General features: G+C 38.2%; 1 protein-coding gene across 12 annotated transcripts in view; it reads left to right on the forward strand.

Moving 5' to 3' along the window:
• Positions 1-23,203, forward strand: part of MARCHF1 (membrane associated ring-CH-type finger 1) — a 295,689-nt gene that overhangs the window by 75,322 nt on the left and 197,164 nt on the right. For 3 of the 12 annotated variants that reach the window (XM_072037339.1, XM_072037343.1, XM_027456475.3), the window contains one exon: positions 16,329-16,422. The exons of the other annotated variants lie outside the window; for them this stretch is intronic. The gene's annotated coding sequence lies outside the window, so the exon portion shown is untranslated. The remainder of the gene's footprint in view (positions 1-16,328; positions 16,423-23,203) is intronic. 12 annotated transcript variants of the gene reach the window in all.

Consider the following 23,203-nt stretch of genomic DNA (forward strand, 5'->3'; position numbering starts at 1 on the left):
GCAGAAGATGAAAAATCAGATGCCTGCATGTGAAGGTGAGGGAATTCTAGTGCTTGTTTGCTGTAGAGAGTACCAGCTCTAGGGATCTTTCTGAGCCAGGTATTGTGTCTATATATTAAGTGACCCTCAGTATTATTCAGAAGATAAAATTACGTTATGATGGATGCCTTTCAGTTCAGTAAAGGTAACATGAAGAAGAATTCTGCTCTCACTTTTGATGATTTGGCTTCAGACCTAGCTTCTACTTAAACTAATGTGGAAGTGTGACTCTTACTCCAGTTCCCCTTCTGCTTTGCTCTGTATTGCTGTGGCCTTTGTAGGTTCTTTGCAGCTCCATACTTTAATGCTATATTGGATATGAAGTTCCAATAATGATACTTCAAACATGATGTTGTCTAATTTCTTGTACAACCATTGCAGGTCCTGCGCGTTACTTAACAGTGCAGATGGAGAATTCAGATGCCTGACTGGATGTATGCAGCAGAGTAATCTTATCTCTTTGAAATACATTATTTTTCCATTCCACCTTGAGTTGAATAAGAATTGAAGCTTATTTTTGGATCTCCAAATTTATGACTTTATGCCTCACAGTCTCTACAACAATCCTCCTGAACTGTCAAAAACTTTGTTACTGCAAGGCCAATAAATCGTGCTCTTGTATGTGAACAAACTGGTGAGAATTGCAACAGGCAATTTTGCTTTTTGTTCTAATAATAGGAGTTTCTTCATTTCACTGAACAATATAGCAGACATCCCAGAACATGATAATTAAAATTCTCAGAGGGAGAGATATCTTTTCTTCAGTGTTACAAACAAAAAGAAAAAATAGTAATAAAAATGCTGTTTAAAGTATAATGAATATCCTGTATGTTACTTACACCACAGAACCATTTAAGTTGCTTGCAAAAGGGGGAAAATGCCAAGAAATGAAACAGAAAATGGCTTGCAACTTTGACAGAGAAACTAGGTAGTGTTTAATTGACTGGAAGAGCAACTATCAACCAGAATGGTCCCTCAGCTTTATAGGAATATAGATTGAGTGATTAAACTGTTTATAATGTAGGTCTTTAATCAAATAAATAAATAAATGCATGAGATTAAAAGAACAAGAACAAAAAGATAATGCATGCCTATTTGCGTAGGCTGTAAACTGATAAGATTAAAGAAGATGCTTCTTCTCCAAACAGGCACATTGAACTTGGAATTCACAATCTTTTTTCCCTTTCATATTAAAATAAACAAATAAATAACAGTGGTTATCCGCTTCGCATTCATCCTTTTGTTTTTCCTTGGTAGAATAATTTCTGTAGCCGGTGTTGCATAAAATAGTGCTAAGCAATGCTTATTATAAGCTGGGAAGCTTAATAAAATATTTACACCAATACTTAACCACCAGACATAACTTGTAAGATTTAACAGACCACCTGCTCAGCAACTGAAATAGAACAATTCTGTTTTTAAAAACCAGCGTTGTTATTCATGGACAAGGAAAGGTCCTGTGTAGAGCTCCCATAAAACTGTTTTCTCATCCCATTAATTCCTCTCGTTAGGAAGTGTTAACAAGAAGCATCTCAGCTTGGCATCCCATAATGTTCACTCCTAACATAGGCGACTCAAGGTCAAATCTCTGACATCTCCACCTTATTCTAATCACCGGCCAGTCTAGCATAAGATTTCTCTCCCTGTTTTCAGAGCTGTCTCTGCTCTGCCTGTTGTTCAAAAGCAGCGTGGTGCCCAGTTGGTGTGACATGCCAGCTTACTGGCCCAAGTTCACAAGCCTTGTTAGTAAGAACCAGCATGTGCTGGGCCTGGAGCGGCTTGCTTGTACCCCTCTCCATAGATGCCTTTTGAGCACTGGAGTGGTTATGTGCTAAACTGAAGGAGGGAAACAGGGAAAAGTAGCAGTCCTGCTTCACCAGCCCACGTAATTCCATCTGTGGAGATGGCCAGGATGAGGTCCCTTGCTGTTAGGGGGATGTGCAGACACTTAAAACATAGAGGCTCCTTTGTCTTAGCCTTCCACCTTCCATAATCAAAAATATGTACCTATTGTTCAGACGTTGTGGGTATTGTATTGCTGGGTACCAGGATCATACACTTGGTTTATAGAAGTCAGGGCATGCTACTGAGGTTTAAATTACATGTACTTAATTCATCCTGGAACTCTTTAGCCCGTGCTACTCTGCATTTATTGAGGAGTGGTTAGAGTTAAAACAGAGAACTGCTTTTTCCAATTCTCTCCAGAACCTTCAGCAAAGTTTTTGCAGAAAAGGTAAGCCCTTCTTTTTTCCACTAAGATTGGCTTCTTGCCCACATGCTGTAGGAAATAACTTAAAAGATTTGTAGAAATATAATTTATTGACATCTGTCAGTGCCTGCGCAGGTGTACATTTGTGTATATAATTGGAACCTTTCCACTGGAGAGTGACATTACGTGGCGAAGAGGGGTAGGCAGTCAGGGAAGCTTAAGTGGCACGCTGTCAGTAGTGTTTTTTTATTTGTTTTGTTTATTTTTAATTGTCCCAATTTTTTTTTTTTTTTTTTTTTTTTAGGCTTCTTAAGATGCTTTCTGTGACAGGTAGCTTTCATTTATACCTGATGTAATTTCAGGTTTTCCATCTCTCTGTGGTAGCAAAAAAAAAAAAAAAAAATCTGCACAGCAGATTCTGGAGATGATTTTTGAGGTTGTTTTTGTTCCTTATAGTAGGCAGTCAATATTCTGTAGGGAAACAAATTTTAGGAAAAGTGGTTCTTTTCAAAAAGATTTATAGTTAGCCACCCTGCCTCTGATGTATTTTCTCACACTTTGTGTCCACAGACAAAGAAAACATGGCTGACTCTTACTGGTATATACTGAAAGTTTCCTTTTTCTTCCATTGCCTTAAAATGCCTATGAATTGCAGGAGTGTTTTAGCCCTGCTGCTTTGCAAACCTGTTAGAATATTCCAATTGCTTCATTTTTTGTGGCATAGCATTCCTTGAAATCTTGTATTTGTGGTCGTGGTTATAGATACTGTTAGGTCTCATAGCTGAGGGCATTGCTAAATGCACTGGGCAGCTGTTCTTCACTTCCAGGCTGTTGGAGCTGGCAGGACTCTTCTTGCAGTCCATTAGGAGTATGTGAAATAAACGTCAGCTGTTGTTATGACGAGAAATATCACTGGCTTAACTGCTGGGATTTTTCTTCCGACTGTAGAAATCCAGGAGCAGACAGGCATATCCAAATAATTTTTACTTTATCTGTTGCCAGTACTGGCTCGGTCTGAAAGTAATAGATATATCTTTCAAATATAGCATCAGATGGCGATTAAATGCAACATTGTGTTTTGCAGAGGTTTGAGTTTTTTGTTAGACACAGTTGTTGCTTTTCCATTTTTGCATTTTAAGTGTTTTCATTTTGTGGCATTGTGGCATGACCTGTCCTCCCTTACTGTGTTTCGAATCAGATGAGATCCCCCAAGTTATCACCTAGTGCTGTTCCAGTGGCACTTTGACACAGTGCATACCTCTTTCTTCATAGGTTAATCTGCTCAGACAGGCAATGACTTTAGAGGAGCTTCAAAATCTGAATAGTCAACGTGAGCTGGAAAGAGTCCAAAGAATTAAATTTCCAAATATACTCTTGATAAATCAATTGTGTAAATCAAAAGTGGTACATGTAAGATCAGGAGCTTGCAAATTCTTATTCTTACTACTTGCCACTTCTGTTGTGAACATGGAAAAAAAAAACAAACATTTTTTCCTGTAAAGTGAAAGGAATTGTTCTTCTCAAATGGGTCTTTGAATGCTGATCTTTTTCACAGATACTGAATATAAAGTCACAAACCTTATAGATGAATATTTTGTAGGCTGAAGCAACAAAGGACATGACTTACCCTTTTTGAATATACTGATCATTGCTACTATATAATGTGCTGTCGTGTAGCTGTTGCATTAGTGCCACATACAATAGTAACGGCATGGTAGTAATTCCCACTGGGGAAAGACACTGTCATACTCTGCATGAGTGTGCAAATCTTGGTCAACGTTATAAATTGCTACTCATCATGGACAATTGCAGCATCCTCACTAGACGGACACACCAAGTTTTACTCAGCTTTGAGGCTGGAGAAGCAGGCACAAGCTCCACACACCTTGTGGGACATGAATTGAGTATTCACTGCCATGAACTTCTTGATACTGAAAAAGTGAATATTTTTCCACAGGTCTCGTTACTCCAATGTCAAGTAAGATTTCAAGTTGAACTAACTTACTGCTCATTTTTAGGATAGCATTTTAGATGTTATAAGTCAAACCATTTTCTCCAGATTTCAGTCAGCATTTTAAGCTTAGACTTGGTGTTTTCCCTGTAACAAATGTTGCAGGGATCATAGAGTTGGCAGGTACTGCAAGTACTCTGGAATTACAAATCGAGGCCTTTTCAGCTAGTCAGACATTTAACAATTGCATGATTTCCTGCCAGGAAGCATCGCTGGCATCCAATTAAGGAATTTTCTGTAACAAGAGTGCCATGAATAGTTTCGTATCAGGGTTGGAAATCACTTCATTGACACCATACCTTGTAGAAATAACTAATGGTTAATTTAGAGCTTTTTCAGGAAGTGTAATTGGAACTGCTGGTCTAGACACCTCTTTGGACATCCATACTTGCTTATTTAGTGGGGGATTTGAGAATGGATTTGGTCTTGCCTCTGCTGTTACCTCAGTTCTCTATTTTGAGAATTTTTGTGATTAGTAAGAAAAAGAATTAGTAATTTTGGCTCAGAAGACATCCTCTTCCTTCCATCATAAGTAATCTTTTCTAATTTTCCTAATTTTCTTAGCTTATATACAATATTATCACTGTATTTTTTTTTTTTTTGAGAACTTGTTTCCAGAGAAGAGTATTAAATGTGAGGTTTGTTAAGCTGTTGGAATTATATGTAGCTGAGAAACACTTGATGAACAGACGCAAGGATTACCTCCAAAACATGAGTATTTGTGTTGTGGAAAGTCCCAGGCACATACCTCTCTTTCTGGTTCACAGCCCAAATGAAGATGGAGGAGGAAAATGTTTCAAAGGCAGGATGTAAAAGTGCTCTTTGTGGGGAAAACTGTCAACTGTTATCACTGTTATCCATAAAGATAGTGTGTGTTGGTATTTAATTATCCCTTGGAAATATGCCTTTATGGTACATCATAGTAAAGAGAGACTTAAGACATAAGGTTAATGGAACAACAGAGAACTATATTAGCAGATTAACATCAAGGAAGCGGAATTAAAATAAACCTAGGTGATGTCCAACTGTCGGTCCACCAGGTCAGCTCTAGATCAGGCTTTCAAGTTAGGGATAAAAGGCAGCACTGCCAAAACAGAGCTGTGTGCGCGGCTGCATGGGACCTTGGAGGCAGAAAGGGCCCAGGCGCCAGGACATGGAAAGTTGGGGCGAGCGTGTGAAATTGCCTCTACAGCAGGCCTCTTCTCATTCTTCACACATTTCAGCTGGCAACCAGTGTTTTTTAGCAAGTTTGGCTGTAAAGTTCCGTTCCTTTTTTTTAAAGCCAAATGTTGGGTAGGCTTTGTTGTGCTACTTCTACATTTAAAGTAAAATGCTTTGATTCAGTAGCTTTGCTACAGTGAAATTCTGAAACGCGTCTTCAAATAGTATTTATTGATAACACATTTCTGTACAGAGAAAAGTGCTTTATGGGATTTTTAAGTCCTCTTGCCAATTTCCATCGGATATTGCATTTTTACAGTTTATGCAAAGTATGACAATTTCTGTTGTCAGTTGATTCAACCCACGCTTAATTTTAAAAACTAATTTCAATCCTCGTGGAAGGGACCAGATAGTCAGAGCTAGAAACCAGGCTCTTTAATTACCTGCAGAACATAGCAATGCAGCTACAAGCTCCTTCAGGGTCCATCTAGCACATCAGTTCTTTTGGATTTGAGCTGCGTGGGTTGAGATTAATTTTTGGTGGTCAACAGATTTTGGCTTCTTTAACAAGACTTGCAGGAAATACCAGTCTTTGCTATTTGTGATGGCCAGACCTAGCCTTTACTAAACCCTGTGTAGAGCTTTTTAACAGTGTAGAAATGAATTATGTTGGAATAGAAAATTCTGTTTAAATGCCAGAAATTACTGAGTATCTTGTATTAATTAGGCATCTTTTATTTTTTTAAATTACCAACATAATATTTTTCAAATTTGATAATGACATTAATAGATTAATAAAATATAAGCATTGTTTATTACATTTTATTATTTGTTTTTAATATAGGTGTTTTTAAATGGCTGTACAGGATCCCTAAAGGCAACAGCATCCTTAGATGCGATGAAGAAACGTTATGAATGCTCGAGGCCGTTTTGCCTTTGTCCTTGCCCATTTCTGTGCCAAAATTTGGCCTTATCACCATCAGGCTCTGTGTGCTCTCAAGAGGTGTGTTATCACTGATGTTAACTTCAGCCTAGGTAGCAATCAGGAAATACAGAGAACAAATAGTGAACAGCAAGAAGAAATTGTCTCTGTGGAGTTGAGACAGTAATGGCAAGAGGAAGCCTGGTGAGCAGGAAGCATTTTGTAAGCCAGAAGAATAGCCATGTGGTAACACCCTGTGTTTTGTGAGTGGTCTGTTCAGACTGAAAACAAGCATCAAGGTAAACATTTATACTACTGCACTTGAACATGCGTTATGTTTGATACATGTTCAAATGAATGCAACAAACAACTGAGAAAATGCATAAGAGGCAAATAGATTTACTGTCTAGGAGGAATTTCAGGTTTTTTATAGTAGTTAAAGCAGTTTGTTCTTGTAGTGTTTGTTCTATATGCTCCTTTAATGTTTAGTGGAACATAATGTGGTAATTCTTGAGCCTGGAAGCTGTTGTTTCTAGGGCCATAGTTAACAGCAGAGTGGAGGGGGGACATTACGGGGCTGAGCTTCTTTAAAGAGCTGTGCAGAACTGCAGGAAGAGCATGAATGGTTGAATTTTGTAGCACTTTTACAACAAAAGCAAGATCTGTCTCTTTTTTTTTTTTTTGGTACTTTTTATTGGAAGCACATGAAGTAACTCAGCTTTTTTTTTTTTTTTTTTTTTTTTTTTTTTTTTCCTAATTTGTTTTAGCTTAAAAAGAAGTATTTAATTAAACTTACTGAATAATGATACTGGGTTTCAGACACTGAATTTCTTCTGACATCTTTTCCTATTCGTTTAAGTAGCAAACCTATGTTTTGTCCTGCTGCATGCTCTTTCTGAAGTTACATGTCTGGATGACAGTGCGGTGATGTATCTGTGTTAGTACTTTATTTGGATTTTCTTTTGTACAGGGTATAGTGATGCTCTGAAGTTCTTAATTACTGAGAAAGAGTGCAACCAAATCAGTGTGCTGGCCGTAACAAGAAAGTAATGCCTTATTTCACACTGGCAAGAGCAGTGCCTCAATGAAACGGTCGTCTTTGACTTGCCTGTTGAGCTGAGTGCTGTTAGAAACATTGACCTTTGACTTCAACCTAGAACTAAAAGCTGGCTAATGAAAAAGCTGTCAGAACTGAAAGGTCATGCAGAATGCAGTGAACCTTTTCGATTCAAGAAGGATTTCTCAAAGTATTCTAATTCCCTGTTGATTTGCGTAATCACAGCAACGTTTCTGTCACCAGGCTCTGAACAGTTTTACTTCCAGTCATTGTTGCCACATAAATATAAGTCTCCTAAGTAGAATGTGGCTTATGGAAACAATGAAAGCTAAGCAAAATGTGGGTTTGATCCCTTATGAAATAGGTCAAATTGGGTCAAAAATGTTGTCATCCTGAATCAATTCAGCACTAGGTGACCTTGGAACCATTATTTTCCTTCCTGTTTCTTAGCAACAGGAAAGTTTTCTGCATGATGACTATTTAATATCCTGATCTGTTTTAGAAGCTTTTATACCTAAAGGGGAACAGATGGTCTAAGGAAATCTTGTTTGTAGCAGCAGAAACAGGGAATATCTATAGGGTTTTTTTCCCCCTGATTTTATACCCTATTGTCCTGCGCTTACCATTATACAGTATCTTGTTGATGGTAGCTAAGAACTTCTGCTAGGAACAGAGAATAAAAATAGCACTCTTCAGATGCTGCAAGTTTATTTTTTTTCTGTTATAATGCAAGAAAATGGTTATATGTGTGCTCTTACAGTTGTTGTAATTGCATTCCTTATACAAAGTGCGAGAATACGTGTAATTGTATTCTGTAAATGTTGAGCTGTATCTGAGTAAATGAAGAAAGCATTATCTACAATGTAATATCAGTGAGTGTTTATTTGGCATCTCTTATTCTTAGTCATGTGAAGTGGTTTTCTTTCTCCTTTATTATGGATTCCAAAGGTTCTTCATGTTTCAGCAACAATAATCATTTTGAAAGGTTATTTTTATATGTTTTGGTGTTCATGGAATAGTTAAGTTATTAAGGATACTGAAATGTGGAGCTCTGAAACACCATGTTGTGACTATTTTTATTACGGGCCTAATGAAGAACTAATCTAAGTTTTTCGTACGAAAAAGTTACCTCCATGCTGTCACTTCATTGCAGTCTTAAGAGTTATCCTGTAATGATTCTCATAAATACCTGGCAAGGAAGTAATTTTCTGTGATAGCTGATTTATGGTGGAGAGGGTTCTTTCCATGTAAGGCCTGATTAGCAGGTGGAGACATGACATCAATTTGGTGAAAAACCCTGACGTAAGGTAGGTGTGTATGTATAAACAAGTGATGTCCAACAATACTGCACAGGTCTTTTCAGCGAGTCATTTGATATATATATATTTTTTCTGTGTATGGGCCTATATCATGCTTTGTTTGGGTAATCAGTGATTACCCAAGTTTGAAGAACTGAAGGAGATTGGTTTTGATACCCTAAGAGCCCTGTTGCCTGGCCTGCTTTTCAAGTTCCATTGTTTATCCAAAGTGAAATGTTCTCAGTAGCCTTTGCTAGAGCTCTTCTAGCTGTATACCATGATATGAAGCTGTGTCCCACCATGAAGCCTCCTTACCAGCTTTTGTCCCTATTGTTGTATTTGTGTGTTGTTTGCAGCCTTACTTTAGGAGCTGGCATAGAAATCCTTGTAACTTTAATTCGGTGCTAGAAAAGATGTCATCTTTGTTTAGATCCATTGAAATAAAATCCTTCTGACTTGTCAGGTTTTTACATGATGTATTTTCAAATGAAACTGAGCGGTGGAACTTTTTTTCACCTGCAGAGAGGATGCTCTTCCATTTTGTTGTGCCTTTCTTTATTGAGTTCTAATTAATTTGTGCGGCTGAGTGAAGTCTCAGATTAGGCATAGAAATGTCATATGTCTCCCAGTGAATCTTTCCAAGCATTGAGTCTGCTATAAGGGATGGAGTGTCTGATCCAGAGAAAAAGGAGATATATTCTGAGAAACTGTTAAGGTGACTACGGAACTTCTCCTGAGAGAAGCAGGAAAGAAGATGAGAAAAGGTGAAAGTAGGAAACATTTCGTTTTCATTTTCTTCTTTCTGTCACCTTTCCTGTTAGCTTTAAAGAGAAATGACAGGACAAGACAGAAGAGCATGACTTTTAATAGGTGCTTAATCTAATGTTAAAAAGGGAACATAAGTTTTGGCCCTTGAAATGCTTGATGGGAAGGGACCATATGTAGTTGCCTGAATACATAAATTGATTAGTACATAATCATGCTTTTCTGCATTTTTGTCATTCTGGGAGATGGCTGAGTAATGAAAGAAAAGGTAGTGAATCTCCAGATTATGTTATTAAATATGGTTCTTTAATACAGAAGTTATAAACTTTCATTAACTATTTTTTTTTTGGTATGACTGGGAAGAGCAGTCTAAGAAGGAAAAACTCTTCAGTATTAAAGGAGTACCATCACAAAGCACTTCTGTGAACTTGAAGGGGCTAGAAGGGCTTAGGTAGAAGAAAGGACTAACATTTGTGTTGAGTTACAGGTCTCATGAATGATTTAATATGTGGTACTCAGGAGGTCTGGATAGCACAAATGGCAGAGCATGTCTGCTACTCTGTTACGTTGCCATTCACTGATATATGTCAGCATTGTTTAACTGGACTGTAGTTGTTGAAGGAGTTCAGCATTCGGAGTGGTTCAGCACCCATATTAGGTGAGAATTTACTATGATCTTTGTGAGCATTGTTAGAATTTACTAATATTGAAATCAAGTCTATAATGATATTTTTCAAAATCTGACATTGCTGGGCCAAGTGGCGCCTTTTAGAGTAAGGCCACAAGTTTGAACTATTTTTGAAAAACAATACACTTTGCAAAAGGTGCGAGTGCTGAGAGGGTACTTAAGCTGTAGAGTGTATAGAACAAACCCTGATCACTTAACCATTCTCAACAGACCAGTACTTGCAGTTGTGTCAGGTAGTAATCATGTGTCTCTTCAGAAGGCACAGGGTCCTCCTTTCACCATGCCGAGTGATGTATGTGTTTTCATCTACTGGCTCACTAAACTTCAGTTCCTCTTTTCCTTTCTGTTCCTACTCTTTCTGGTCTGGATGAGTAAAAACAAAAATAAGACCAAAAAAAAAAGCTTATTTTAAGTTTTGTTCTGGAGTATTGTGATAAAATCGACATAAAGAGTTATTGGGTGCATTGGTTTGACAGTTTAATCTAGACCAACATATAATCTCAAACTACCATTATCAAAATGATAAAGGGAGAGCGTGGGTTGACAACACTGTAGTGTCTAGAGTACACTTGTTTTCTTGTGCATTATATAGCTCTTAATTTTAATTTGTTAGGTGGCCCTTTTTTTGCTTATTTTAGATTTCTTAATTAGGAATATAACCTACTCCCACTGTCCTCTATAAAAATAGCCTGATGGCGTCACAGTTTGCTTCTTAATTTGAAAAGCTGAATGCTGTATGTAATTCACTGTAATGTAACTCATCTATCACATTCTTTTACTAACAAACCTTGGCATCTGTTAATTGGTTCTCAGTAGATATCATTGCAATGGAATTTAGGTTTCTTAGTTCGTGGTTCATCTGTCTGCGTCAAGACTTGTCTTGGTGAACATTTTGTCCAGGAAGGGAAATATATATAGTAATATAATACTAGGGATTAACAACAATAATGAAAAAAAGATGTATTTAATTGATTCATGTGTATTTTTGGTGAATTCATGTTGGAGACATATTTGGGTGTGTTCCAGAATATTTGAAGTCAGTATATGTAAATGTTGTTTTACCAAACTGTTATATCAGTTACTTCACAATTTGGTCATAAATCTGCCTCCAGATTTATTTTCGTTCTTACGTAGCTACATTATGTGAAAATGGTAGAGAAATAAGTTAATTTAGCCTTTTCTCTTATAAACATTTAGGATTTTCTTTTTGATTTCAAATTTAGCAAATCATGAATTCTTTGCATGGCTTGTGCCTTATGGTCTTGCATGGTTATGTAGGTAATACAAAACAAATTTCCAGGAAAATGAGAGTACTTGCAGTTTGTCTATAAAGTTAGATGTGGCAACATAAATGTGCAAGCAGGTGGTCTGTTGGAAAGTACTTTTATAATCCAAAATCCCCAAAAAGCATGTCTAGAGAAGTATGTGTCTCTGTGCTGTCCGTTGTTTACCTATACTTTCAAACCTACTGTATCTCACAAATGTAAATGCAACATGCCTGTGAGGCTTCATAAAATGGAGATGATTTTTTTAAAGTTTCTCATAGTCTTCACACATCCCATTCTAGGTTTGAGAAAATTGTCTGAGGCATTTGCAGCAGCTCATTAGAGTTTTCAGAACCAGTGCAAAACCCCTTCCTGCCAGCCTCGTTTTCTTCCCTGCATCAGATAAAATAGGTTATCACTTATAAGAAAATGTATTCTCTTAATAAGAACAAGCAAAAACAATAACAAAAAAATGCACACCGAAACCACAAAAAAACACCACCTCAAATCCCCAAACCTGAATAATCAAACCTTCTGATTTGTCTTAGTGTCTTAGTATTTAATTATTTGACTTCATTTTTTTTCCCTCTTTGGGAAGAGGGCAAATCCAGTGTATCTGGCAGCTTTTTTTTTTTGTTTGGCTGTCATATTATAACAGTTGCTCAGCTATCTTCTGTGAACACCCACAACAATTTAAAAATTTTAAATATGTCAGAATTCACACAGGCCCACGCAAAAACTTAGGGTATGGTGTGTCATCTAATCAGTTTTGCTCCAGCTTCCTTGAGATTGTTCCCCTCTCTTTGACTTTTCATTGAAAATTGATGGCAGGGATAATAAGATAAACGTGTAGATTCTTGGCTTGTGATAGTAGTTGATTTCTGGCCCTCCTGGGATAGTGGCCAATGCAGAATTTGTCATATTTTTCACATCAATTCTTGAGAAAGTTTGGGACAGTCAAAATTTTTGTAACTGCTGCCTTCTTCCTTACAGCATTATGACGTGCTTTTTGAAGCCTATGGAGGATGTGAGAAATGCACTAAGAAATATCCTTGAATAATTCCAGTGGAAGGGCACCTGTGGCAGGCTGACCTCAGCCAACAGCAGAGTCAGAACGCAGCATCTTGCTCACTCCCCTCTCCTGTGGGATGAAGAGAAAAAAAGAAGGAATGAGAGAACACTTGTGGATTGAGACCAGGACAGCTTAAAAGGGAAAACAAAAGCCTCGTGCTCAAGCAAAGCAAAAAGAGATACTCGTGCACTACTTCCCAAAGGCAGATGAATGTCCAACTGTTCCTGGAAAGTCCAACTGTTCCTGGAAAGCAGGGTCTCAGGGTGTGAGGTGGCTGCCTGGGAGGAGGAATGCCACAACCCTGAATGCCTCCCCCCCCTTCCTCCTCCTTCCACTCAGCTTTCATTGCTGAGCATGACTTGGTGTGGTCTGTAGGGCCCAGCTGTCCTGGTTGTGCTCCCCCCTCCTTTGCTCACCTCCAAAACATAGTAGTGCTGTCAGTGGTTTTTAGGCCACAGCAACATGAGGCCTGCTATGAAGAAAGGGGGGACAAAAAATGTAATATGCTCTGGTGTGGCCTAGTATGCCCTTGCATTTAGTTCTGCAGGGGTGCGTTTTTTAACTCAAGTTCAAATTGTCCTTTGGACCCTGCGTGTTCTTTCTTGCAGACCTGATTTGTGCTCAGTTAGCCCACACACTGGACTGTTGCATGAGGCTGTTCTTTTCCATTTACAGTATCTTGCATGCATCTTTTGCTGATTTCCATGAGATATGTCAGCTCATTTCCCCTGCCAGTTGAGATCCCTCAGAAGCTGAGACATATCCTCTAGGTTGTGAGTCCCTCCCATCAATCACCAGCAAACTGGCTTGGTACATTCATCCCATCATCATTAATAAAAATATTAAATACAAGTGTTTTAATGATACTACTTGGCCTGTGCTCTTATGGACAACGAGTTGAAGGGGAGGTGGGGAAGATGACAGAAGTTTGCAGCCTGTAATTTGTATTGCTGCTTGGATGCAATCTGTTACAAAACAAATGGCGACTTAAAGGTTTAGATGTCATTTGGGTTTCATTTGTAATCAAATGGTTAAAATAAATCTGCAGTACTCATTCTTTTGGGAGGTATTCAATGCCTGGGGAAAGGGCAATGTAATTGTGGTATAGGTACTATTGAGAGCTGGAAGGAGCCTGAGAAAACCTGGCAGTGATGGAACATTGCCCTGGGACAAGCGAGTGTTCTGCCGGAGGATGTGCTCCTCACTTGTTACCTGAGCTGCAGCAAATTTCTATGATTATAATATTTCTGATGCCTTTGTTTCACTTATTTTGCTCAACTTCAACAGAGATAAAAATGCTCCACCTGAACAAATTCAGTTTAGAGCTAGATTGGTTAGCCAGAGATAACAGAAGATTGAATAATGACTGAAGGTGGAATGAATTAGGGAGAGGGTTAAAATTATGTTTCTTCATAGGTTTGTGTTTCCTATGTCCAATTTCTCTATAGTCACCTTGTTTAATAGCCTGAGATAGTTACTTGTTCATATTACAAAGTGCTGGATAACCTAAAGAAAGACGGAGCTTAATAAATAGTGAGTTGAAAAGCTTAATATTCTTAAAGTAATTTATGTCCTGGCTGTGCTCAGAATTGTCTTCCTGAAAATCGGATAGCTCTTAGAGGATTTCAGATTGGGGTACTCAAAATTATCTACCGACTGTGAAAAATACATTATAAGTCGCAGATCATCTTTCAAATATGAACTTACTGATGTCAGAGATTACTTTTTTTAAACACATGGAACATAAAAATAGGTGCTGTTTTCCACCTGTACTTGGCACGGTTTAGCTTGTGGCTAAGGCAGTTTGTTTAGGGTTCGAAGCTATTGTTAGATATGAAATCGGAGGTGTAACTATTCTGATTACTGGAAGCATTTAATACAGAGAAAAATACTGGGAACTAATTCCTTAATTTATTAAGATCAGCAAGAGATGGATCAGGATGAAACTAACAAAATAACAGGAAAAAAAAAAGTTATTTAACACTTAGAATTTTGAAAAAAGTTATTCAAGTGTGCACAGTAACTAAGATGTGATCTTTTCAAAGAGATGAGCGTGGTAGGAGGCTACTTTTCTCCCAGTGAGGTAACTGCAGAGTTGCTGTAAGGCTGAATGAGAAAGTTTGGTAAGAAGTAAACTTAGTCATGCTCTAAAGACTGCTTGGTTACATCTGTGTTGGTGTGTTTTCATAAGTACTGTTTATGCTGTATTTACAGTACAAGAGTGTAGTTTTATCTCCAGGGTAAGAAAGATCAGCAGAAGTAGTCCTTCAGTGAATTAATTTATGACAATTACACTGACAGGTCTACGTAGTTATTCATTTTCCTTGTCCAATTGTTTTGATACCCTACCACACTTCCTAACTTTTTAAGGGCTTTATTTATAAAAAGTCTTTATTGAATCAAAGGATCTGTGTATTGAAAGTAGTGAAGTTTTCCCTATTCCCAGTAGAATGTGACAGTAGAGTAGGATAAAACAGTTAAAATAAAACATCTGCAAAATTTAATTTCCTCAGTATTGCATCAAATTTAATTTAATTGCTGGCAAAATCAGCTAAGCTTTGATTATGCCCTTTTAAGCAGTGTTGTTTTTGTTTGTCTTATATGCTTTTTATTTTTTTGCTTATCTTTGTATCTAGAACAAAGAAAAATTTTTGCAATGTTCTTATTTTTTTGGCATTCTTAATAAGCCCTGTGTGTATTAACACTTTCTCTTCCATAAGCACTATGTGGTTTATCAAAGGCTTTGCAGTAGTTTTGGATGAGTTTGTTGACTTTGATGGTCTTTGAAAAAACAAGTTTAACAAATGATTGAATGGGCAGAGAGGTGCCATTTCTTTATGCAGAGGATTTTATTTGTATCTTTCAGCACTTCATCATTTATATATTTCTTTTGTAATTACAGTTCAGAAAGTAGAGAAATCTTTCAGTAGTTCAAAAAGAGTTTTTCAGTGTTTTTGCTATGCTCTCAGCTGCTTGCAGCATCTAAATAAAGGCACTGAGAGAATTTTTCTGAAGTTCCAAAGTCACTTAAAAGCATGCAGCCAGCTGAAAATTGACAGGCGTGATTTTCCTAAAGCAAAATAATTTAGACATTTGAATTGTATGCCTAAGATAAAGCTGAAATTCTGCAATGACTTGGTTAGTATAGCTACTACATAATGAGTGGAATTCATGAGCAGAATATTTAACTGGTAGAATATTTAACAAATTTCACAAGTATTTATGCAGGAAAGGCTGTACTAATCATAAAGCATTGGAAAGGTTGTTTGTTGACAGTTTGGTCTGTCAATATCTCAGTGTTTCACTATTTGCTTTTATGTGTACTTTATTAGGAATCTGAGAAATACAGCAATGTGATTTTCAATTAACTTGCGTGTTTGCACTGTGAAGCACAATGTTTATTTCAGTTTGGAGTTACACAGCTGTGATACATAAGATTGTCTGTCCCCTGGTATACTTTGTTTTCCTTCCTAATGGTTTCATCTCTGAACATGGTCATAATTGGCCTAATGAGTTGTTTCATGTCTCTCGTGGCCCAGATGGGTGAGAAGAGCATATACCAGCTTCGACATCACCCCACTTGTGCACAGGCTTCGGAAACACTGCAGCTATGGCTGCCAATTACTATGACGCTGCTGAAAGTCTAAAAACCTTTTTTCCTCACCTTATTTCTAAACTATAGATAATGAAGATAATGTTTCTTGTCGAGTCACAGCAATCATATTAAAATGCCATACATGCAGACAGTTCGTTTAAGTTATATGATATCTTGTTGGGCAGTAAATGTAACCTTGTTTTGGAAGCAACCAAGTGGTGTGAAACGTTCACACTTCTCTTGCAGATGCTTACTCAGTTGCAGAGTAAATCTCTTCTTGGTCCGTCTGATTGCTGAGACACTGCTGAATCTGTGAATCTAGAATTTACTGGAAACCCAGGTAACAAAGAAGGATAACATAATTTGTTTATGTATGTACAGGTTTCTATGTGACTGGCTCAAAACACTTGCAGTTTTTCCAAAATCTTTTGGAGAGTGAAGAAAATCTTGATTTCTAGAAGCTTGCCATGTATGTCTTCAGCTGCTGCTCTGAATTGCGTTTGCTCTTCCTTTACACAGAATTGGCGGGGGGGAGCCCCAAACCCCACGCAAACAAAAACATAGAACCAAAACCTCCAAAAGAAGCTTGTCAGGTCCAATTTGTTTTTTCTCTACCCTCTTCTACTCTTCTTGTTTCTTTTATGCCATGTTTTCAGCAGTGAAAACTGTACTTGATGCTTTTTTTTCCGTTGCATCTGCACTGTCTTCCTTGCAGTCTGTAGAGTGACACAGCCCAAGCCTGTTTCCCTGCAGTGTTAACTCCTTGCCTGGACAATTTACTGCATTTCCACAAATGGTTTTAGACATTTTTACTTTTCCCTGTGTTTGTTCCTCAGAATTAATTTTGAGTGGTCTTCTTCATTTAAGAGTTAGTTGGTATCACAAATCTTCTGCCCTGTAGATCTACCAAAATGTTTTTCTTGTGTGGAGATTGTTTTTCTGTGATTAATATTTGGAGGAATTTTCCACAAACAATTTTTCTCATTTTTTCTTTGTCTGTTGAGCAACATTGTAGTGACTCCCTTTGCACTTCCCAGCTCTCCAAGCACTTGTGCCAATGCCTGCTGTAATTTTCTGTGAATATTACAATTTGAATATACAGAGTTGTCAAACATATGACTAATCTTCCTTCCCCTGCAACATTTCTGTTATGTTTTGGCATTCAGATAGACTTTTTCATCTCCGTGTAATGGGATACAATTAAGTCCACAGCATTGCTAATTTACAGCAGCCTAGTTTGGGAGGATAGTGGGGATTTTTTGATTCTACAACTCATAACAGTTGTCTGATGGGAGGATGTGAAGGTTTACCTTGGAAGCTTAGGCAGGCCTTCAGAGGAAATGCTTTGCCCCTGTGTGCATTGACCTTTAAGCAGAGAGATCTTCAGTACATGTGCTCGAAACCGAAAAAACGAATTACACTTATTGTTAGCGCACAATTGAAGTTGGGTGAAGTGGAAAATTTTTGATCTGGCATTTCTGGAACTAGTGTATTTACTTCTGGGGAGGAAGAATGAAAATTGAGCTGTGCCTCAGATTAAAATGTGAGTTCATTTGGAATCCATGCACATGGTTGGACTCGATGATCTTGAAGCTCTCCCAGCCCAGACAATTCTGTGATTTCATTGTTTTTCTCTGTGCCTATGTTTTTATTGGGTTCTAGGAGTCAATTGTGTTTTTCAGTGTAGTTTCCAATTAGGTAACAGACTGCCTTCTGGCTTTGGTTAAAAGGTGTACCAGTCTGGGCTATATACTTGTAAGGCATGTAACAGCCAACTAATCTGGTGTACGTGTCTTCCCCTGTCTTCGCTGAATGCGTTCTTCCCTTTTAACATTTCTTTTTAGTCACAGTCAACTTTAACTTGCTCATGTGATTTCAAAATAATGTTGGGAAAGTGGTCTTTAATGCAACTCTAAGCTGTTCAGAATCAGGTGATAGTGGTATTATGGTGAGAGTTAAATGATAGTCTTCTGCCTTCCTTCGCTTAGTAACATGAAGCAGAAAAAAAGTTAGAAAGCTGCATTCTGGAGAAAAGGAGAGTTCACATTTGACTCTACCATGCTATATGATTGTAACCCTTTAAGCCCTGTTCCTGTAAAGTGTTTTTGTAAATATGATGGTGTCTTTTCCTTATGGGGACAAAATGTCTCTGCACAAACAGCTGTAGAATGCTTCAGTTGTGCACCATCTGATCAACTCTTCTGGAATTTGTGAAGTACAACCTGTTGTAAAATATTTCAGTTATGGTTGATACTTTGTGTACTGTCTGAGGAAAACGTCTAAACCTCTTTAAGCATCTTCTTTTTGATGCTGCTGGAAGTTGACTTAAGTTCATTAAAAAACACGTCTTTTTTTGTTTTGTTACCTTTTTCATTTTTCCTCCCTCTTTTCATTGCCTCTCCCAGCTTCACTATCAACTTTTCAGTCCACAAAGATGAAGATGGCGATGTTTGGTAATGGGCAGTGGGGAAGAAGAGTCATCAGCTCATTACAAGGATGCGCCAGTAACAGCACGTTATACGTCCTTTTCTAAAGTTTCCTAAGTATTGAACGTGAGGTGTATTTGTCTATTTCTGCCAGCTTGAAAACTGTACTTCTAAGTTACTGAGTCTCAAATTTACGTGGAAATAGTCCTGTAGGTTGTGTACTTGGAGACACATTGCCTGAATCTTAGTCATGTTTAACTAAAAAACACTGCTAATCTTTTTGATTACTTTGTTATTGAAAGGAGGCTTACAGCTGAAGAAGATGAAGTAGGCAATGCTTTCTGCCAACGAGTAATTTTATGTTTGCTCTTATAGCCAGTGATTCCCCTAGAGTTTAGACAGGCTCTTTAAGACTGTTCTGTGGATAGAGCAAACTTAGGAGATGAAATAAAGCATTCTTACCCTTTGATATAATCTAAAAAGAAAGTCTCTGCTGGCAATATATTTCATACAAAAATCGATGCATAGAGTTGTGGAAGAATAAATTGATGTCTGATTACCTAATGCTACAGATGGCGAACACAAAGAGCCTGTTCTGTTAATTCACTGTGTGCTTCACTACTAGAAAGCTGCAGTGCTCGTTGTCAATACGTGCTAGCTGAGAACAGAAAAATATTCTCATGGCATATTGACTTCTTGTTAACTATTAGTTACTTCAAGCTCTGAAACTTTCAAAGGTTGGTGAAGTATGAGACCAGGAAAAACATTGTTTTTTAAGGCTTTCATTGTGCTGACTAATTACCATTTGTCAATAACCCATGTTTATTGTATTGTTACTGTTCCAATTTTTTTGTTTGTTTTAGTTGTATTGTTTTCTGCAAAGAAACTTCTAGTTACCATGTTGAAGGAGTGGATATATAGAGACAATTTTTGAAGCTCTAGAAGCTGCTGAAGAGGTGTTAAGAGCAGAAGTCAAAAACTGTAGCCTAGGAGTTTATCCACTGTGGAAGTGGCTGAGAGAGTTTGAATTCTACCACCCCCTCCCCCAGTGGTGTCCGTGACTTGTATTTCTGAAATGGTGTTGTAAGTCAGAGAGATTAATGATTGATTTCTAAAAATATTTGAAAAAATGAAGGTTAGGGCCTTTAGGAGTATTTGTAAGTTAAATTGTAGTATGATTATTTTTCAAGATAATGGGTAAAGCAGAACTTGTTTTTAAAAGTGTTGGTGGGTTAGGAGAACATTCAGATCTCTGAATACATACCTTAGGCATGTAATTCAGGAGGTGTCTTTCTTCAGGCTTTTCGTGTTACTGGGCAGTTTAATTCAAAAACTGATTTGGGACAGGAAATTAAGCCTAAAGCATTTGTTGGAGAGCCTGTCCTTCGCCCCTTGTACTACGTGGGCAAGGTATTTCTGGCTTGGTTCTGCATCAGTTTGAGCCAAGTCTTGTATCTGCTTCCCCTCGAGCAGAGGGAAGAGAGGCCAAAGCCCTGCAAACACCTGGTATATCGGTGGTGAGAGGGGTGGTATAGAGCACTGCAGATGAATTCCCTGGCTAGCATAAAGCTGGGGGGGGCCTCCAGAGGCAGCTGCCTTCCCTGGGCAGCTTCTCCATGGGACTCTGTGGTCTGGCTGGTAATAGTCAGCTCTGCAAGTAACGACGGAGTGATTTGCTTTGTTGTTTTCAGCCTTGAAAGTCTGCTCAAATTAAAGTTGTTTTATTTCCATTCTGGTGAGCTATCATACAAGTTTTCTGGAGCAAGACCTAGCAATTACATGGAACAGTAACATTATCACTGAGGTTTCTGTGAACAATGAACTACCTGTAATGCTTTGTTGCTTTCTTTTTTTTTGTGTGTTTTCTGCTCCTCTTTCTGGTCAGCATTTGTAGCCCGGACTGACATTGCTTGTCCAATTCCCAATTATTTTCAGTAGTTAAACTACTGACTGGAAAGATTCCTGTCTCCGTACAGTTGCCTTATTCTGCCTTAATCGATTCACATGCGCTCAGGTATTAAGCTCAGTCATGGTTAGTGCGTTGATTACTCCCAACTGCTTGGCATGATAAATAAAATAGATTAGGACTTGCTGTCAGGCAGCCTCTGTTATGCAACGGGTCTGAAAATGCTCTGATAAAGAAAGGTACTGAGCACAGAGCTGCGCTGTGCACATGGCAAGCCACTGTTCTTGTGGCATTCAGCAGTGAAGGAGCAGAAGTCATCATCATGTCTTTGCAGAGAGCACCTAAAGCACAGCTGTGGAGAGAGAAAACTTCATGCAACGTGCCAGCCAGCTGTGGAGCGCTTCAGAGGCCCGACAGCTCTAAATGGGATGGGGACATGAGACCGGGGTGACGCTTAATTCAGTTCAGATCTTTTAAACTGACTTATGTAGTGTTTCTGTTCATTGGAGAGATATTAGTGTCTGCTTCTGTTTATCTGAAGGGTAATAAATTCTCTAGGACAGCAAATCACAAGTGTTTCAAGATGCTGTGTAATGGTAACAGAGGCAAAAAGTTTTGTTTTATTGTGCATGGAGAACTCTTGGAATTGTTGATCTATGTCTCTTACTGCAGTTTTTGTCTGATTTCCTGGCATCTGTTGTAGACAGTTTCAGATATGTGAGAGTTAATCAGCTCTCAATGGGATTCTCACAGTCTAATTGTGAGATGCTTTCTTTTAATAAACTGGTTTGTTGGGGCACTGTAATCAGCTGGTCTGTGCTAGACAAACTAGCTGAAGTGTTCTCAGGAATTGGTTGAGCTGTTTTCATTTACTTTGTGTTTGGCTTTCCTGTTAAAAAAAAAATAAATTAAGGAGGGGATCGTACTCAAAGTTACAGCTCTCTGGGTACCCATTAGCTATCTCTATGTAAGTAACATTTCTTTTAAAATAAGAATAAAAACTACTGTACGGAAGGATTAAGAGTCCTTTATGTTTTAGTTCCTGGATGGCTGTATGTAAAATACTGTTAAAAAATAAAATAAAAGCATCCATCACTCCATCTTCCAATTTTGTGTTGCTTTTTAGCAATGGAAAGGTTTCATGTCTCATGGAAAGACAAATACTAGAGGTCTGTCTTTTCAGTAGCATCTTATTTGTCTTAGGTTTCAATTTCCTTTCTTCTCCATTGATCAAGTTTCTTCAAAGGATTTGTTCATTCTCAGCCAACAAAGGTTCTGTCAAATAGGTGCTTGTAGTCTTGACTACTCTGTCGTCCCTGTTATTTATCTCTGAAACATTTCCTAGGTGAGATGGATTCTGTCGCCTCTTCCATATTCAGCTGCCAAAACTCTTTCCTGCCCTGTCTCCCCCTCTGTTCTTCACAGGCATTGTTATCACCACAAAATGTCACAAATCCTCTGTAGTAGTCAGTGGGGGAAAGAGAGGTTTTATGGCAAATTCCAGGGGCTTCTCAGAGGCTTCAGATGTTCTTGTGTTCTTACAGTCAGGGTTTGGTGATATTCCTTGGAATTGTGAGTGCTCATTTTTTGTGCTCTGATGTTAATCAAACACAAAACCTTCGGTGTTGGGGAATTTTGACTTTTGTGATTTGTATTAATTGCCCAATGAAACACATGAAAGTTACAGTAATGCACAGCTCTTTACAAAAAGTACATCGTAATCCAGTTTGCCATTAAATTAGGAATGTTACAAATGTGGAGAATCCCCTCACGATTTAAAATTAATTAAAAATGGGAATGACTTTTTTCACTCAAAACATTCCAATAAATTGATAGTGCTTTAATCCAAATGACAGTACTTGCTGTGAAAGCACAGGAGAAGCAGATTCTGGGGAGTGTGGCTGTTAGAGAGGCAGGTTGTGAGGTGTGTAAATGAGGCCAGCCTGCTGTGGAGAGAGAATTTGTAGTACAATTAATTATACTACAAAAATGTGAGTGTTAGTTCCTTGGGCTGGCTATGGCAAGTGGATATGGCAAGGCAAATAAATTCTGGCGTATAGATGCTGCAGCAGCTAAAGGGAAGAGGTTTCACAGTTCTGGTCTAACTAGATAAAGAAAAGCAGGAGGAAAATGTAGTTTTCGAGACAAGCTGACAAAGGGATGAGTGTTTTAGTAGCAAGAGTGGCAGAGGTTAGACTTAAAAGAAAGAAGTGGTAGGGTTTAGTGAAAGACTAAATGCAGAGGAAGGAAGAAAGGTGATAAAAGCTGAGACAAAACCTGAGAATCCGGGGAGTGCTGTCAGGGAAGATGCCGGGGTTGTCTACTGAAAATGCATGGATGGAGATATTTAAGAGCTCAAATACTACATGGTTAGACAGCTGAGAGAAATCCCTGCTTTTTATTTTTGGCATTATTACCTGTGGGGAAAACTGCTGAAAAGTTCATGTTGCGCATTCTCAAGCTCGTAAAAGTTGCTGTAGCTTCTGATTCCCTGGAATATAGTTGAGCATAGATGTTATTCTGAACTTTTATTCAGAGCACTCAGTCAGGGGGGGAATTGGTTTTACTACCATTTAACTGCATGTGCTAAAAAGATTGCTAGTTCAGTAGCTAATATCCAAATAATAATGATGTTGGACTGCAGTCCAAGGTAAGTATGGTTTGAGTACAGAACAAAAAGCAGTGGAGTGACGTGAAGCTGCAGAGCTATCTGGTTCTGGTCTGCTTGCCAGATGAAGTTCCCTATATACAATAATACTTCCAGTCCTTGTAAATGGCTTTTCTTTGTA

The sequence above is a fragment of the Anas platyrhynchos genome, chromosome 4 (genome assembly GCF_047663525.1).
Source record: "Anas platyrhynchos isolate ZD024472 breed Pekin duck chromosome 4, IASCAAS_PekinDuck_T2T, whole genome shotgun sequence".
NCBI lineage: Eukaryota > Metazoa > Chordata > Aves > Anseriformes > Anatidae > Anas > Anas platyrhynchos.